Below are 20,663 nucleotides of genomic sequence, written 5' to 3' on the forward strand. Positions count from 1 at the left end.
CTGCAGAATCCCACTAATAAAACTGTCATTCAGTCACACTATTCCACAGTTTTGAACTCATAAGACAGGATATCAGAAAAACTTATGTTCAGATAATCTAGTTTTAATGGATTTCTGTCATGTATAGGCTACTGTAATCAAAGTGTGAGATTTCAGCATTAAATTGCAAATACTCTATTGTAGCTTCTTGTTAAAATGTGCAGATTTTATATGCACAGTTTCGTTTCATTTCACATGCTCAGCTTACTGCAGGATGAGATATCTGCCACAACCAACATGCCTCCATTCAAGTTCATTGTTGAAAGGTGATGTGAAAACATTACAAAACAGGCCCAGTACTGAGTCCTCTGGTGCAGGTCAAAGTAGGGAACTGGTTAAACACTTTTATTCTCACCCCTGATAAATATTATCAGCCCCTTTTTGTCCTATTCTATGTAATTTGCTCTTTTTAATTTGCAGAAGCTTGGAATCAGACCAAGTTTAGTACTTTGCAATCATTTATTTTTTTTTTTACTGAAGATACTGCAGTTTTGCAGTTTCATAACTGTAACCAAGTGCTCTTCTGTTGTTTTGTGTGGTTAGATTGCATCACACTCAGCACTGTTTCATTAGCAAATAATGCAATTACAACATTTATCACAGTCCTGCAAGAGACCAATGAATTTCTTCATACTGCATTTTAAAATTTCATTTGATAAAGCAATTTCCTTGATCCACTAATAAGAATAATGTATAAATTCAGGATCAGCTATATAGAGTGACCCAAAGCATATCTAGAAACAAACCTTCCATCATGTCTTACATGGCATTGGCTTTCATTGTCCTGATTGCCCTGGCAGCAGTTAATGGTAAGTAGCTTTATGGGAATTATGTACTTAATTATGTATTATTAGTATGCATTAATGTGTTATATCCTATTATATATGAATGCATTAGGATACGTTTCTAGTATAGTTAATCAACAGTAAAGCAAAGTTTTATTATCTGACCCTGGTTTTGTGAAATAAGGTTTACCTGGATGAATGATAACACATTTCATAGTTTATAGTAATCATTACTTATGTTCTGAGTTTGTTAGTCCTCTAAAATTAAGGATTCCAAGATGCTAGTGGTCAGAACAATTCAATAATTGAACAGCATTGTCCTGTAGTTTCTTTCATATAAGACAGAGAACCTATATCTTCTAAAGTTTTCATCTAGTTTGATTTTAAAACTGCAATGAAAGTTATGCTGTGTTTTGCTGTAGCAACCAAATGTCCAGCCTTCATACTAAATACCTTAATATCCAAGTAGAATGTGTTCTTTAATCAACAAAACACTTGTGCTTTTTAGTATCATAGGATGTAGTCCTAAGTTAGAAACACGCCTGTCCAGTGAAGGAACTGCTTTAGTAATATTCTTTCCATATAGGTTCATAGGTTAGTACTAGGCTAACTGCCCTTGCGAGCCATTTTAAGCCTAGCCAATTATCCCTTGTGAGATTCAAACCCTGCACCTTGTGTTTGTAAGGCAAACACCTTAACCATTAGGCCACCCTAAAGTAAAGAAAGGGGGTTATAACCAAAAAATAAGTATGACTACAACTTTAAAGAGTTTGTTGAATAGAATTCCATTTCTAGAATAAATTACTTTAGTATAAGACTCACGTTACCAAGTGCTGTTGCACATATATTAAGTGCCAACATAATAACAGTTAATTCTACATATTGCCACAAAGATATTTAGTTGCAGTCTCCATTTTTAACTTCAGTTCCAGTTCATGATGGCACAAACTGAACTGTCTAACATTAAACTGAGTAAGTGCACAGTAGTCGGCATTAAATTGAGTGCTAGTTGAAGCCCCCCAAGCAATCACCTGAGAAAAATCAAGCTACCACATGTGCAAGTTATTATGTCATGTTTGTAGTCATCAGCAGGTTTAATCATTAAGATATCCTTAATTGTTAATGGGAGGTATAGGATTCACAAAGATAAACAGAGTGGGCAGCAGGTTTTAAACACTGAGGAATGCCACTGCAAATATTAATCCACCTAGATCTAAAGCCATTAATGTAAACTCTTTGTCTTTTCTTAAATAGCCTGTTGTATACCACGTGAATAACATAAAAGATACACTTATAAACTATTAGTTTAGCACAACTATCATAATATTAAATGTTATGGATGCCTTTGAGAGGTTTATTTAAAGTGTAAAATTTAGCAAGGTTTGTAAATCTGGATTTACTGATCATTAATTCATCTGACAAAATAATAAAATGAGTGTTTCACTGGGATGTATGTAATACTGAAAGTATGTATTTTGCATTTCACTCAAATAAGGATGGTCTGTTTAAAATAAGTAATGCATTTATGCTATCTCCTTTCAGTGCTAATATAACTTCAGCATATCACCACAGAGAAAGCATTTAATAATGGAAGAGACACTTATACAAATCATGTGCCAAGTTACTATTAATTCTCCCTTAAATCTTTTCTTAATAAAAACTATAGTAGATATCCATAGGAATGTTAGCTGGGCCTATACTTCTTGAAGGTCTAACACTTGTAATGGTCTTGGAGACATCATAGAGCTATACATACAAGTAGATTTCAATGATTCGGCATTGTGTATTAATAAAGAGAGGAATACTGTGCTAAAGACTTTGAACATCTATGACATCTCTTCTGTCTGACCCATTATCTGCTTTAATTCCCCCATAGTTCTGTTAAAGTTTTTTAGAGCTCTTAATATATTTATGAAATGCCTTCATACTTTAGCAGATGAATTTACATTTGATCTCTGAATAATTATGTTTTGTGTAAAAATTAACATTTAACACTAGGTGTGGCCCAGTAAATTCCCATTGAAGTAATAACTAGACCCAACCCTGTTTTACTACTGAGAGTTGATGAGATGGGGTGCATTCTGGTTTGTATGTTAGTTTTGCTAACAAAAGTTATTTATGCTATATATTTGGTATAAAATTAAACAAGTGATGGTGACTCCATTATTAATCACAGCACTGTCTGTTGTACTAAGTCCCCAATAAAACGGTCTCTGGCTACCATCTGCCTCTGAACAAATCAAGAGTATTTAGCCACCTTATAGCAGCATTGGTCACAGTGAATGCACACCAGACATGTTCATCTCCTTTCAGCATTTAGTGCCATTATCAATATGTATGGATTGAAATATATCTTGTGTTTATGAAGCAGATCTACAGTATCTCAGTTAATGTGACAAGTGCAAGAATATAAATTCATGCATTCACTTACTCCCAGATAGTTATCTCTTTTTAATTTAGTATATATTATGAGCTGTATTCATGGCTAATATTGACTGTCAGTATTTTTTTAAATAATGTTATCATACATTTTGAACTCGTTAGTGCAAATGGGAAACTATGAACACAAAACACAAAAACTCCAAACTGAGTCACACCAGGTCAGCCAAGGGGGGGAAGAGAGAGGGAAATCCTGATGGGGATCATGGGAGATAATGGAAAAAGGTCAATAACATTTATTGTGACCAAAAAAAGTTCATCTGAATAAATCTGAGAGTTAACTTTAGATAAAAAAAAAATCCAAAAATCCCAAAAATGACCAAGGTGTTTGATTCTGGTTAATTGAATTAATTAATTGAAAACATGTGACTTTCTTATTTTATCATATAAATAGAGAATGTAGTGTGATTTTTTTCATTCTGAAAAAGTAATTTATACCATTGACGAAAGAGCTAAAGTGTGTTTTAATAAAGAGGATCCATCGTCCTGCAACTTGTCTTTTGGTTCATTTTTTAATTTTATATCAGCTGTATAATAATGAATACATACATACATTCATACATACATGCTTACATACATGTATACAGAACTTGATAGCTAAACAGGTAGATAGTTATACTGAGCAATAGTTAAATCAAATATTCTTGTATTTTGTCCCTTTTTCCATGTTTTTGAATAATGGTCATCAACAAAGACACTCCCTTACTAGCCTGAATTTTTCTGATGACCTGCAGATGTTGCCATACTCTTCAAATGATGATTCTGCCAGTATAACAACATTCTGTTATCTGCAGCATTGCATACTGGTAGTCGTAGTACTGGGTACAGCACAAGGTACTTGATGGGGAGTAAGATAAAAAGATTGTCATCCATACTACATTTAAAGTCAGACCAGAATGAAAGTGGACAAGAGCTATGGCATTAATCCCTGAACTGGGTCAGCCTCACCTTAATTTGGCTTTGCAGATTTTTACTTTCGGCTTGGCTAGACACCTAAATCTGCTGCTTATAGATGATCTATGACTATTATCTTTCTGCAATGTTGATACACACTATGCCATGCATAGAGAGAAAAGAGTAGTTCAAGTCTCAAGTCATATGCTGCAGTGGGAAATTATACAACTCTAGTGTTCAGCATAATCTGCATAGATTATAAAACATCACATAAAAAAAAATATATATATATATATATATATATATATATATATATATGTATATATAGATATATATATATTACATTTGTATTATAGTGGAGATCGACATTGGTTTGACAGACAAGGATAATTCTCAGAGGAGTAACTATGTGATAATCACAGCAATGTGAGAACTGAAGGTACTCCACATCAAGGAATTCCTCTTTTTCCTAAGATTCAGTATCTTCATATTCAGTTATATTAAGCATGGGACACAATAGACAGAGTTTCATGCATATTTTGTGAGTCCTCCGCCAAACCTGGTTTGTACAAATGGCATTTCACCTTTCTTTGAAGAAATTGAACTCATGGTGCAGTCTTCCCAGCTCTTTTCATAGACTATTATGGAGTGTATTACGACAGTCCTTATTCTATAGCCATCAAATATGACTGGTTAAATACTGACTTCTTTTGAGGGTGCCTGAACAGAAGACAAACACAATCAACAATGTCTCTATGGAATCTGAATTTTTAAAAGATGAAACATTAGCTAAACAAGAAGAAATCTTGCCTGCTGTGAGCTGTGTAAATGTGGTTTATGATACTTTGAAATCAATGATAGGACATCTCCAAAACTGTAGGTCCCTAGTATAGCCATGTAAAGGTTTATTTATCAGCTCTGTATCTTTGACACAGTGCATAAAGATATCAGAGATGTGGAAAGCTATAATTACAATATGCTTATTTGTAGTTTGCCTGTTAACATCTGATGAGTAGCAATGAAGACAAGGAACACTGTAAAGGTACTAAATACCAACATGCTGTCTGCAAGTGAGAGGTACTGATTACTGTCTTGAGTATTGTGGATTTTCCCCAAGCAGAATAAATAATTTGGGGAGTCCAAATATGCAGAAAATGGTCCAAATAGAACAATGTTCTTCTTTTGGTAAATAGGAAATTAATAGCACTTGCAATAATCATGCAGTCTAAAAAGACAGTAGGCAGAAGATACGTTGTTCAGTTATTCTGAAATTGAATAATCCACATTATCCTTGAATACACTACACAATCTTTTTTTTTTCATGAATGCTTGCTACCCCCTCCATCTCTGCCTCCTGACCATCAGCCTCTTCCATCTGGTTTGGACTCATTTGTTGCCCCTGATGTACTGATATCTACAGCTTGCATCCCCATGTGGAACACAGAATTCCCTTTTCTGCTATGGAGCTTAGCCTAGCAGCACCTGTATTCTCTCATTACCAGAGGCAGGGGTGAGAGCTACCCAGGTAACCACAAATGATGGGTGAATTTTCCTCCAAGACCAAGCATTCTTAGCAGCAGCTTGGCAGGATCTTTGCACTACATCAGCCTGAGCATCACATGCATCCTACTTATCATGTGCTCAGTACTATTGACAGTGCATCATGGTACTGCCTAGCAGATATGCTCATCCTCCGCCCTGACAATAGACCAAGTTGCCATCCTTATCCCAGAATGGGGCAGCCAGTGCAGAGTTCTCATCCCTGTCTTGCTCTGCCAGATCTTCTAGCATGCAGGTTGCTAACTGATCTGGGATTACTAGAGTCATACTTCATCTCACTGCAATACAGAGATGGCTCATGTTGTTGTGTCTTTCGGTTTTTCCCGGTTAGGGGTCACCACAGCGGAACTCCAGTCCGCTAATGATTGGTAGTTGATTTTTACGTGCCAAGTTACCAGCCCTGATGCACAACCTTCAGTGAAGGTACGCCCATTCATGCATGTCTCCACGCAGAAGACGCTCTAGCTGAGAATCGAACCGGACAGCGTCTTACTGTGAGGCAACAACGCTACCGCAGCAGAAATTTCACTTTGACCTTATGAGATCATCACTTAGCCAGATGTCCATCTCTTAGACTAGCATCAGTGTGAGTCCTTGCTTCCCAAAGGCCATCACCCTCAAAAGATTAGAGGGTACAACCTTTAGTATTATGAGGTTGGAAAGAGACATGATGTATACTGTTAAATCACTACAGAGTTATACAAGAAAACAAAGCATGCAGTTATATGACTGACTCCCATGGAGACCATTTGTTAGCAACGTGGATCCCTAAAAGATGCTCATCTGTGTCAATAGCAAATTGTGTTCACTGCACATGTCTTACAAGGCTACCATGCCTGCATAATCCTAATGTAGCAAACTAATTTAAGCTCTTACTGCAGAGGAAAATGCTGAAACCACTCAAGAGAAGGCTAGCAATTAATACCTTAAATTCTAGTATAGTCTCTAACAGGGAGATAGCATAGCATATCCACTGAAACAATTGGAACATATTCTTTGGGACACACCAGTTTCCTATTGCAACTCAAATTATATTGTCAAAACTATATATATTACTGTTCTATTTGTACATTTTATATGCTTTTATTTCCTACCCCTTTGCCAGACAGCCATTTGACCTATTGCATTGCTTATGGCATTTTTCCTGAGATGTGAGAGCTGACTGTGGAATGGTGACCAACCAGACAGCCAGTCATTTTTATTTCCTTGTTTTAAAGCAACCTCAGTTTTTGGTAACTGCCATACACCTGACAAAACAAGGGATTTCTGTGCCTTCCTCCATGCGCATGCATGTTTCCACACACTTGTTGTGAAAGCTACAATACATGAATGTAATGCCAGTCTTAGCCAAGTGCAAATCTGCTAAGTAATGCATGATGTGATGTCCAATCTCTAGTAGGTGTCAGCATTGGAATGGCTTACTTTCTCTCTTACAGGATGGGCAAACTAACATTAACTGCTCTCTCCTAGCCTCATCTGTCAGTTCCTCCAACATTCAGGTTGCTGATCAATCTGAGGCTAACCAGGTCACGGTTTGGATTTTATCCTTCTGTATCATGGACCCAGCTTATATTTATTGTATCTAAATAACATTTTTTGTTAAACTGCATGTTTATACATATCCAGTCATTTCATGCTACTTATCCATCTTCCACAGCCTTGCAGTTTTCCATACAAATATGTTCTTGCATGTTTGTTTTTTTAGATGCATATGAGGTTATGCCTGGTGTGTGTGTGTGTGTGTGTGTGTGTGTGTGTGTGTGTGTGTGTGTGTGTGTGTGTGTGTGTGTGTGTGTGTGTGTGTGTGTGTGTGTGTGTGTGTGTGTGTGTGTGTGTGTGTGTGTGTGTGTGTGTGTGTGTGTGTGTGTGTGTGTGTGTGTGTGTGTGTGTGTGTGTGTGTGTGTGTGTGTGTGTGTGTGTCTGTGTGACTACAGTCAAAAGGTTGCCTGCTTCAGGGTTCCATTCTACTCAAAAAAGATGGCTGCCTTTTTGTTTTCAAAAACTAGCCTCATGTTTTATATATCTGTTAAAAGATGAAATCTACAGCAATTGGTTTGTCTTCTTTTATACATTGCTAACTGGAATTATCACAGTTCTTTAATTATACCATCTTTTAATTGACTAATTTACTGAATGCAACAAATGGACTTGCAGTTGTGTAATAGATCTGAAAGGATAGGGTTGGTGAATGCTCTGTAAGTGAGGCAAACATTGCCCCTCAGTAGCCTCAATGAATCAGGAAAGAGGGACAGGACTTTGAGATGATTAGTGTTGCTTTTGTACTATAGGCCATTGATTTTCTTAGTGAGAAAACACTGTAGTTGCTCAAGTTGTTTCAGGTGTCTGGACAGGTACATACCGAAGGGGGCATTATACTCAATGATTGGCCTAATGCAAGCAAAATACAGTGGAATGATTACCTTCTTGGACCTGGATGCCATACCCTATTTAATAAGCTGCAGAATGAAAAAGGATTTCGTTAGAACAGTGGATGTGGGATGATTGAGTAACAGTCTATTGTCCACGTGGGTTCCCATTCACTCAGTACTATCAGGAATGTACCAACAAAAGATGAACTAAGGCTAACCCTTGGTTGTCTGGTGCTACAACTGATTACCAGAATAATACAGGGACTCTGAAACAACCCTTAAGAGTAACTTTGAAGTACAGTAACAACATAGGTGGTATTTGTGATATCATTAGGAAAAACTGGTATATATTACACACAGATGATAGATTAAAAGAAATTATAACTAATAAACCACTGTTTTGTTTTAAACGAAATAAAAACTTAAAAGTTCTGTTATGTAATGAGAGATCTAGGAGATGTGCCAAAAATATTACACGTCAGGGAACTTTTCCAAGTATACATTGAAAAGCTTGTAAATATATTAGGAAGAACAATTTATTTTTTCATCCTGTTACCATTAAACAATATTCATTGGCATCATATGCAGATTGTCATACAACAATAGCTCAGTGCAAGGACTGCTTTTCATTTTATGTGGGTAAAACCAACTGTAAACTAAAAAATAGAATATTGCAACATTTATCAGCAATACATACGGGTAATACCCACAATGCTTTATATCAGCATGTAAGTGAATATACTGGGCATACCTTTGATTTTATGGTGTTACCGACTGTTAAGTTATCCAGGAAAGGGGGTGGCATAGGCAATTTGACAGAATACTGCGAAGGTAAATGGATTATAGAGATGTGTTATTTTTATTTTATTTTACATTTGTTGACAGGGATAGTCCGACTGGATACATGTCCATTTTCATCTGAGGCCTGGGGAAAAAAGCTCCACGGTACAGACAGAAGAAACATTACATAATACACGATAAACACGGTTTACAGACTCTGTTCAGACAAGCAAGTTATACAATCTGTCAAAATTAAGATTTCATAAGGTAAAATACCTAAAAATACAATGCAGCAGAGAGGCAAATGAATAATATAAGCACGCAATCATAGGGAGAGAGTTAGGAAGGCCTGGTACAAGGACATAGCCAGTGTGATTTAAAATACTGCTTGAGACTTTTCTTGAATTGACTTAGGGTGGGCTCTAGAGTAATGTCAGCAGGAGGTGCATTCCAAGTTTTACCAAGAGAGTTGGCAAACAGAGAGTCACTGGATGAATTGTTGGTTTTGACAGTTTGAACTAGGAGTCTATTAGAAGAGCGAAGTCGTCTGAGGTTACTGTAAGGGTTAATAATGTTTTTAAGTGCTGGTGTGTTTTCAAGTTGGTTAAGTACTTTATGTGCTACTATAATTTGGTTGTACCGAATTAGGCTGGGCAGTTCTAGCCATGCAAGATAAGTTAGGTTATTACAGTGGTGTGTCCTGTAGGACATGCCAGTGGCAAATCTGGCAATGTGATTATAGCAGCTAGAGAGTTTATTAAGATCAGTTTTGCTTAAGTTGGTAAGTAAAGGAGAAGCATAAAGAAGAGTTGAATGTAGATGAGAGCATTCAATGGCAGTTCTAGCAGGTGGGGTTAGGAAAGGTTTAATCTTATATAGTGAGCCAAGATTTTATTGATGGTTTTGATAGTTTGATTGACATGCATATCAAATTTAAGGTTGTTGTCTACAATAACACCTAGGAGTTTCGTATAGGCATCTGTATGCTAAAGTACCTCTGCACTTCAAAGAGCAACTATGGTGCATGGCATCAACATGGAGAAATAGGAAAAAATAGATTGGGTGGGATAAGATAGCACAAAGGATTGATGCGTGAAGGTCCAGGTGGAGGCAAAATTTAGCATAGCAGTGAACATTGCTGAAGAGCATGAGAGGTAAATATGCAGCAGTGGGAAGGCTCACCTAGACAAACAACCTAGCACAAGAGCATGATAGGAAAATATCCAGATGGGGGATTTGCCATGCCAGAGAATAGAGCACAAGGAGATGACAGGTAAACGTCCTTTGTAGGGTTCAACACTGGTGCCTGCATGCACAGATTGCAAAATATGCTACATGGGAAGCAAACATTTCTGTATGTAGGTAATGGCATAGCTATGTGTAAAAAAGGAGATGAGAGGCACAAGATGTGGATGGCAATACTAGCCATCAATGGGATGTGATAATATGTATGCGACAGGTTGGGAATAGCCACAGTATAACAGCAGTCAGGTACAAGGCTAACAAATGGAGAGAATCGGTGCTGAGACATAGGAACCAGCCAAAGACAGTTATACACACACACATGCACACACACACACACACACACACACACACACACACACACACACACACACACACACACACACACACACACACACACACACACACACACACACACACACACACACACACACACACACACACACACACACACACACACACACACACACAAACCCTGCCTGAAATAAGTAAGCTGCAGGAATACTCATATTCTAATAACCAAAAATAAACTGCAATGTCTGCAAAATTTCATCATCTGAGAGATGGAAGTATTCCTGTATGCCCTCTGCACATGTGGCATGCAAGTCCTGAAAAAGTTAAAACCAAAAAGGAGTGCTGGGACCAGGTGTGGGAAAGACTGGTGCTGAAGCTCACTGCTGTGGGTGGCCATAATAGGACAGTAGTACAGGAACATTACCTCGTCACTGATATGATACTACATGCCAAGACTATAAACCATGACATTGCTAGATAATGGTCAACCACAGGAAATGGACCACCAACATAGAAGCAGCTCACAGATGTGAAGTAGAGCCTTAAAATCTTGTCATGGGCTGTTAAGCAAACCATCATATCTGGCAGTGGCTTGGAAATGGGAACTGAGTTGATGATGACTGCCCAAATGTTTCAGGAGATGCACCAGGTTAGGAATATCATGTAAACTTCAAGGTGCAGGTTAATCTTCATATGACAAGTTACATAGCAGAATATCAATTTACATCAGAGCTGTAGCTGTGACAAACTGTAACACAATGAATTTGTTTACCCATGTTGTTCACATAACTGGTGTGTACCTGTCTGTGTGCAATGGGTTGAGGTGAGTGATGCATATGTTCCAATACTGTTACATGTATGTTATCTTTATGTTTTCAGTAGTTACATTGGTGGAAGCTCAACAGTATGGCACATGCATGATGTCAACATCGCACCTGTGGCTGACAATGATCGCAATTTGTACACAGCACAATCAGATGATAATGTGTCACTGTCAGCAGTAATAATATTGGAGGGTACACATTCACCTCATGCATTTGAGGGAAGGGTGGAGGGGCAGGATGAACCTCCAGCATCATCTGAGGTGTGCAGTGGATGTCTTGTCAGTGTAAGCCCCAGCCAGGCTACACAAGAGTAACCACAGTGTGTGGCATCAGTCAGACAGACTGCCTTTGGTATATCAACACCTACTAAAGGGAGAACTATGCTGTTGGCCATTGTCACCATCAACCCATGCCTTTCCCTGACCTGTATAACATATTTGTCATCAATCCACTGTTGTGCAGGTCAGTGATTCAGGCATAGACAACAACTACAAACACTGTGGTATATATTGTGAGCATGTTGTATGACTTGTGTATGCACATGAGACAGCTGCATAGACTGCAGAATGACCTAAAGCACATACAATGTCGCATGGCATATATGGACTTGCACCAAATACACTTCATCAGATCATTGGTAGCCAACATGACAACCCCTGGTACATTTATGAGGTGTATGGCCAATGCCACTGCAGGACATAGCACCCATGGTGGGACAAGGGTCTGGATGCATGCTAGAGTGTCACAGACTGAAATTACACAGATGACACACACTGTCACAGAGACCACATTTCTTTCACCCCTGCCACATCAGGCACTACACCCAGTGACAGCTGATTTCATGGACATTGCAGATGACACTCAACTGGTTCCATCTCTGGGATACCTCAATAAACCAAACACTATGGTTTCTGAAGTTCCACTATGTACCTATTGTATGGTGGCCATCAGAGAGTCACACATAACCTTACCAATCCTCAGGGAATTCTGCTGGCTGTCACCATTGGGTACCACACTGGGGATCCTGTGTGTGGACTCAGACTGCAACACCATCAGTCATGCATAATGCACCAACCCTGAAATTGCAGGGCCACCTGGCACACCTGACCAACATTGTCAACATAGAAGCTCTACCTTGAAGGTCTATATTATATCATTGAGCGCTTAAAAAAGCAAACGATGAATAATCGACTCCATGTAAGCAAAAGCTTACAATGTCAACATCAGAACAGCGATTTTTTTTCCCCAAGGGAAAAAGAAAATAGCTGTTCCAAAAAATAAATAAATAAAAACTTTAAACATGACATTAAGTGGGGGATTTTGCCCCCCCCCCACACCCCCCAATGTGGCAAAGTAAGGGGAAAGAATTTGCTTAAAAGCCACTTTACTATTTTGCCTTTTCGCTCTTTTACATTCGATCAAGATGCATTAGACAGAATGGCATTTCAGGTCATCTGCATATAGACTGTAGAACACTTCAGATGAAAAAGTTAGGTCTAAAAGATACAATCAAAGCAAGTAAGGGCCTAGGAAAGAGCCCTGTGGGACACCCCAAGGATTTCACCTGTCCAGTTGCTGTATGATGCTTGTCATGTCCTATTTGTAAGCCATGCAGCTATCCATCCTATCAAGAGTACATCAATACCTAGTTGTACTAATATATTGATCAATGTTATGTGCATGACCCTGTCAAATGCTGAAGTTAAATCTATATAAATTACATACATCACAACACAATTTTTCATTCATACGTGTCATTATATTGTTATAGAACATCATGTTACAGGTGGTAACAGATCTGTTTTCAACATATGCATGCTGATATATGGTTTTAAGTCCCAACCTATCCAACTTATCCAATATTACCTTCTTCATTATTTTTCCACAACATGAAAACAGACTTAAGGGTCGATATGACTCGGTTTGTCCTACTTCCCTTTCCCTTAAAAACAGGTTTAATAAGTTCATGTCTCCAATCTTGAGGAATCTCCCCTTATTTATATGACCTAGTGAATAACAGATATAATGGCACTGTAAGTTCTTGCTGAAGTGTTCTCAGGTCATTGTTACTAATTCTGTCTCCTCCCTGTGCTTTGTTTGGATCCAGTTTGTGCAGTTTTCTTTCAGTATAATCTTATTTGATTCCAGTATCTGGGGTTACCTGGATGTTACTAGGACAACTTACCACCCCTTTTGTGGAGCCAAACTCTTTTGCATAAGATGTAAATATATCTATAATCTGTTGTGTCTGAGAATAAATTTTAGATTCTGCACAGTTTATCAATTTGTGTGTCTTTATTCCTTCCACATCTTATGTATCTATAAAAAAGGTTTCCTATTATGGTCAATATCTTTATATAAATTTTCTTTAAAATTTTCTTGATCTTGTCTCACACTATGCTTAATCTGATTGCCCAGCTTGTTTATTTCAGTTTTCAAACTTGTAGTTTGACCTCTCTTCCATTTCTTATACTTTTTGTCTCTCACCTTAATCAGATATCTTGTTCTTATGGAAATATATCTGCCTGATGTTGTATGCCTAGATCCTGATGTTAAACATTTTTTTTTGCACTCAGTTTCTCTTTCAAAATTTTCCACATTCCATCTGCAGTTTTTCCACTGAACACCTCACTCCAGTTAGTTTTACATAGTGACTGTTTTGCTTCCATATAATCTGTAATCAACCTTATGTGCATTGGTTTAGATTTCAGTTTGGCGGAATTATCTAGCTACAGATTGACCTTTATAACCCCATGATCACTGCACATCAATTGTGGTAAAAGTTGACTTGAAGTTACAGTAATTTCTTTGGGAACACTATCAATGTCTAGAATATTCCGTCCCCTGGTATGTTTTTTTTACAATCTGAAACAATTGTTGTTCCTGAATATATGCTGTGAATAATTTCCATACTAACATTGTAGAATCAATATTATTCCAGTCTTCTGTTTTTGGTAAATTTAAGTCCCCAGCTAATATTATTCTTCCCTCCTGTGTTTCATGCAGGAAATGTATGAATTCCTCTAGGTCATCTGCACTTGACTTTGGTGGTCTGTACACTCCAACAATTGTTATATGTTCCAGGGTTGTCTTTACTGTCACAGTTACACAGTCTATAGTGTTGGTGTTATCACTGAACATGTAATAATCACAGGTCTCATAGCTATCTTTAATCCCTATCATAACACCTCCACCTGATTTTTTATTAGAATGTCTGTTACAGTAAAAACATGTACTCTGACAGAACTGGTTTCCAGTCATTGTTCTTTAACCATGTTTCACAAACAATAACAACATCAATCTTGTGGGAACATAGCAAATTTCCCAATAAAAATGTTATTATTAATGCTCCTAGCATTAACAACCATCAGAGATGTATCAAATGTTGCTATCTGTAGGCTGTTAAATTTTCGACAAAAATTCTGCCGAGTGTTTGTGAAATATTGCAAAATATCTGCTGCAAAAATCCTGTCTGAACATGTGTGCCCAAAACAAGGCTTGGATGCTGTACACGCTTCCATTTTTTAAAAGAGGACATTTTTTCCATGTACGTATTTACCCAAAAAACTTTTCATTCACACTGACCTGTAAATCCTTTCTATAGGTGATTTGTGAAAAATATGTCCTAACATGAGTACAAGCAATACTATCTAAGAGGGCTGTCAGTTCCCTATTAACAGTCAGAGAATCCTTGCAGGTGACATCATTTGTACCAGCATGAATAAAAACAGATCCATACTTCATTACATTAAGGCATTCCAAGGCTTGTCTCACATCTTCTATTTTCACTCCAGACAAGCACAACACTATTCGATGTTCATTATCATCTCTGCAAATATACACATCAGTTCCTCTAATAATTGAATCTTCAATTACAAGATTATCTTTTGCTAGCCAGCTCTGAAGAATATTCAGCTTCTAATACAGTAATATCTATTCTATCAATTGTTACAAAGGCTAGATCTTCATCACTATTAGTCTTATTAATCCCACTGTTTTCAGTGTGTATTAAATTCTCATCCAGCTGGTGCTGTAAATCCACAGCTTGAGTCATGTTGTCATCATCTGTCTTTCTCCTCTTTTTCCTTACAGTAATGTTTTTCAATCCTTCCACGTAAAATTTTGATTTCTGCCTTATTACCTGCCTTTTTTTCTACCTTCGCTGTTGGAAAGATGATGCCTTTTTCTGTAGTCTAGGTTTTCTGATAGAAAAATATCTCCCTAGATTTAATAAACTCCATGTAGAAATAGTGTAACCCTACACAAAGTGAATGGTGTCCATGTCTGCAGCTCCCCCTGCAGAATAATGAAGGCACGCTACTTAGAGGGAGCTGTGTACACAGTCACTGAATCAGTGCTAGGGGGTGTGTTACAGTGCTTGCAGATGTATAACACACCACCTGCACTATCAAACTACCATACGGCACTGTTACATGAAATAAAGTGTCCTGGGACACTTAATTATAAATATTTATTTATGTTACACAGGGGGTGTGTTATGGTGTCCATAACACACCCCCTGTAATGTCCAAGTGCCATACACCTGTGTATTTATTTATTTTATTTTTTATGGAGATTTTTGTGTGTTTGCGGTCAAGTTTAAGCATAGCTGAGTGGGTTTGTGTGGCGCCACATGTTGATTAGCAATGCTTAAATGTAATGAAAAGCTAAATAGAAATTCATAGCTTAAATCTTCACAGCTGTGTAAGCTGAATGGTTAGAATCCCAGCTTTATACACAGTAGGTGTACTGTTTGAGTACAGGGACAGGCCATTCAGCTTTTATATGTGATAGCAATATATCATACATTACAAATGTTTTTATTGATTAAAACTGTGAAGATAAATGACATTCATTCTTCATTTACAGGATATACAGTACACGTAGTCAAAATTTTTAATTTAATAAACCACTGTGGCATGTTACCCTATATAAATTCCGTCTTCCTTCCAAGTGTTGTGTTCATTTTGGTCTATTGTTGAAGAAATCCAATTGTACAGGCGCTCCAAAGAAATTATGGCTGTGACACCATGAAGTGACTGAAGCTTGCCTGATAAAGAACTGCTGCTATGCTAAAGTGTAGATGTGGAGTTGTACAACAAGATGCAATGCAATTTGATATATGTTCTGCACTATGATCTGAACCTTGAATAGTAATGTGTAATGTATTATAGTGTGTTTCCCTCAGGATTGTCTTGTGTTAACCTTTGCATTTCAGCTATATATATTCCTGAATGTAGGTACGCTGATGCAGGCAAGTATGAGACTATAATTATATGGAGACTGCAAATATAATATGTGCAAATGTATATGGGACATGTATGCAACCCAGCACCCTGATATGGTCTGTACAGATCACACATTTTCTGATCCACTAGGGGTTAAATGTGTACCTGCATTCTGACTATTAATACACACTTCCCCTACTATCTCTGTCATGCATGAATGCCAAGCATGTATGTTCAATTGTCACGGCAGCCTTCTGTGATACTATACCTGTATTACCAGGTCAGACTTTGTAACTAAGTGAGCTTTAGGCACAAATCAGTCAAACAGGCCACAGCAGTGGCCCAGTAGCTCAGGGTGATAAGACATAGATATGTTTTTCATTTTTGCACACACAGTCAAGGGTTTAAATCTAGGGACTGGTACTAAGATGTATTTATAGTAACAGACAAGTATTGCTGACTATTTATACAAACTGTCAAGTAGCGTTAACAGATATTTTCTCCGCAGGGCTTACAGGTACAGTAATGTTTGTATGTATGAAGGGTATACTAATAAACTGTGTCCAGATGTACTAGTGTATAAACAGCAGTGCTCAGCAAGTTAAGACTCCATGAAATAAAATGCCAGCCAGTACATTAGTATTCCAACTGAATTAGAGAAATTAAATGTTCTACTGTTGGTATGGCTATATGCCTGGTGCCAGATGCATGTCTCTCAAGTGTCACACTGTCACGTCTAGTGATCACTGTTAACCTTGGACAGAGATAAAACTCCACTTGATGTATGCCAGTAGCACACTCACACAACATCAGGACAGGGTAAACCTTGTTAGTCATATATGTTACCCGGACATGTGCAAGTCCCCTGCAGTTATGTACCTAGAGTTCTTATAGCTTGTCCCATACTATTCCATGTCAACAGCTTGAGATGGAGGTATGCATTTGCTGCAGAAGTTTTTGGGCATATGTAGATGTAAGGGCAGACCTGAATTGAGCAGTACTGTTGTGAAAAATGTAGCATATATGGTTGTTAATGGAATGTTTTTCTCTTCCCCTCCCCTTATCTGCATCACAAAATATTATTGTCATACTATGGGTATGGTTTCATTTCCACATACATTGTTATCAAAACTTACTGTTGGGCTTGTGTTGTATTACTGGTTATATATTTTAATGGTTACATACTAACATACCTTGTTGAAATTGTACCATTTTTGGCCTTTTGCCTTAACTGTTACTGGCATGCTGTTACAATAATAACTGTTATTCTATTTATGCCTCTGCTCTGTATGCTATACAATTTTATTGTTCTGGGTTAAATGGAACTCCCATGCATGCTGTTATAAATAATGTTGAAATGTGTTGCTCATGACTTACCAATTCACTTTCACCAACTGCAAAACCATATCACATTTGGGTAGGCCAATCCCAGTGGATCTGCCTGTCCTGCCTCATCTGGCTATGGCACCAGATCCAAGCATGTCTGGGACCAAACCTGGAGCTGCATCCTTCACTGGTCCTGCACCACCCTTGGGTGGAACCACCTCAGGGGATGGGGCTTGTCCTCCCTGTTGGAGTGGAGAGGATCCGGTCACCCGTAACCAGTTTTGAGGGTTGGTCCGCAGTGTACTCCAGCATGATTTGGATGACTGACTGCACCAGATCAGGAGCAGACTGGCACACCATGAGGGGCAGGATGGCACTGAAGTGCATCCCTCAGCATAGCCACCTTTGCGGCCATGAATGAGCAGTGGTGACTGTCCGTGTGTGGAGATTTCAGTCCCACTGCTTCCATTGGAGACACATGGTCCTCTGATTTCCAACCACTCTCCTCGTCCAAGGTGTCCATGTGTCATACACCACCTCTGTCTGCTGTCTTGTCTGTCTGCAAATACAACCTTTCATGCAACTTACCTAAAACCCTTCCCCAACATTCCACTCTCTCCTTACAAGAAAAAAAAAGTCAGCACCTGTCCCACAAAACAAGTCTTTCTATACATAGCTCTCCATTTTGTCCCCACATACACTGGCATCAATAAATCATCACAGCAATTAATCAAACAAGTTATGTCACCCACACCTCTCTCTGTGGGATGCAAGCCTCCAAATTTAAAATTGTCCACAACATGCACAGCTGTTGCTGTAGAAAAAAATAGATAGCTATGATCCTTTCCTACACCCATCCTGTGCATCCCTGTCTACCTTTCTTATTGGTTTCCCCTTTACTTGCCTCCATTTCACCACTTTCCTATCAGCCCTTTTTTATTTTCTTTTTTTGGAAATAGCGTAGGTTTAAGCAGGAGCTTGGCATCGCGGGGCATAGTGCAAACCTGGGCAAACCCACTTAAAACTGCTTAAAATTGCTTTAATCGCCCTATCTGATTCTGCCCAGCAACAAAATAACCAGACCTAGCAAGTCTCATACCCAGGACCCTCTACACTACAGTCAGAGCAATGCACTGGTAGGCCAAATCAGCTCCGGAGAATTACTGTTCTTTTACAAATATATCATGCTGTCCAGTCATGTAACATAAGTGAAAAAAGACTCCACTGGCAAGTATTGAACCAGGTACCTTCTGAACTACACACAAAGGAACATACTACTAGGCCAAATTAGTTATAGGACATTACTGATGCTTTTGTAAATATATCATGCACTACAGTGATGTAACTTTAGGGAAAAAAGACACCACTGCCAAGTATTGAATGTAGGACCTTCTGAACTACTGTCAGAGCAACACACCACAAGTTGAAATCAGTTCTGTGAAATTATTGATGCTTTTGTAAATATATCATGCACTACAGTCATGTAACATCAGGGAAAAAAACAGTGTAAAGTACTTAACTCATGACCATGTGAACTACAGTCAGATCAACACACCAGTAGGTCAACTGAGCTCTGCAGAATAGCAACTGTTTTTACAAACATATCCTAATTGCCAGTCACACAGTACTCCTATATATACTGGGACAAATCACAGTAGTATACTTGGGCCTCTGACACAGACACCGAACTAGTACACAGACAAATAAATGCTGCTGGATGTACAGGAGGCCTACAATATCAGGTAGAGCTGACAACTGCACAGACTGTTGCTGAATATCCACAGTTGTACCCCCTACTTATGGCAGGATTGTGATAAAACCTATTCTGTGTGCCGACATACTGGCAAGACAGTGCAGACTGGGGTTCCAAAATTATGACAGACAGCTCAGTATCACACATCACATCCATCTAAACACATGTCAATGATAATCCTGTGTAACACATTGTATGCATGCACATATGTCTTACAAATACACCCGCCATAATAATGACTCCGTAGCTCTATTTGTTAGATTTCTAGCATGTGTCACATCTGGACACCCACAGTCCTGGCCCACAGCCCAGTCTGTGGCATGACAACTATATGCATGTCAATACAACATAGGAATAACTAAGCCCTGCAATGTCCAGCAAAACTGGTTGCACCTACAGCAGTCACTGCCACCCACAGTAACACGTTAAAGGCCTGCAGGGTGAGACACATTTCACAATTATGAATATGTGTACAAAATGCTGCCTACCACTCTCTGGATGGCACCATTATGTAACATATGCACCACAGGACATGACTCACCTGGACTGTTATGGGTACCCTCCAACTAGGCCATGCTGTGACGCAACAGCTGACACCGCACCCTCACTGACAGTAACAGCTTGCTGCCACCAAGTGTCTTCACAATCCCTAGTCTGACTCCTGGCAAGAATGCAGCAACTGTGGCCTGCTACACATGCAACAGCATGTCCAGCTACCTGCTACAGAACTAACATACCTCTAAAACACCTAGAACAGGGCATCCACACAACAGCCATATATAAAATGTTGGGGAGGGAAAACTTCAGGTGAAAGGGACATGTGTCACAGTCTCCCCCTACAAACATACACAGCTGATAGACAAGCATCAACTGTAGCAGCATGCACATTCAGATAAAAAGGATGTATGACACTCACATCTGCCTGTATTCTTACTCACCCCAACACACATAACATTAATTGCTACAGAATCTGAAACAATGGCCAGACATAGCATGCAAAACTATGGACATAACACATCAGTCTAAACAGTGGACAGTATTTCTACCTACCCTCTGTGATACTGTAGCTCCCACACCTTGATAATGTCCTCCTCACAGGCCAGGAAAAGGGGGCAGGGTCCACATGAAGG

At 38.6% G+C, this 20,663-nt stretch overlaps 1 long non-coding RNA gene across 1 annotated transcript in view; it reads left to right on the top strand.

Annotated features, from left to right (window-relative positions):
* The first annotated feature begins 728 nt into the window (after positions 1-728).
* The window catches only part of LOC122802839, a 73,602-nt gene continuing 53,667 nt past the window's right edge, over positions 729-20,663 (top strand). Inside the window, exon 1 of the long non-coding RNA XR_006364997.1 lies at positions 729-848. This is a non-coding gene — a long non-coding RNA (uncharacterized LOC122802839). The remainder of the gene's footprint in view (positions 849-20,663) is intronic.

Source organism: Protopterus annectens, chromosome 5.part0 (genome assembly GCF_019279795.1).
Source record: "Protopterus annectens isolate FY-2018-M chromosome 5.part0, PAN1.0, whole genome shotgun sequence".
Classification (NCBI taxonomy): Eukaryota; Metazoa; Chordata; order Ceratodontiformes; family Protopteridae; genus Protopterus; species Protopterus annectens.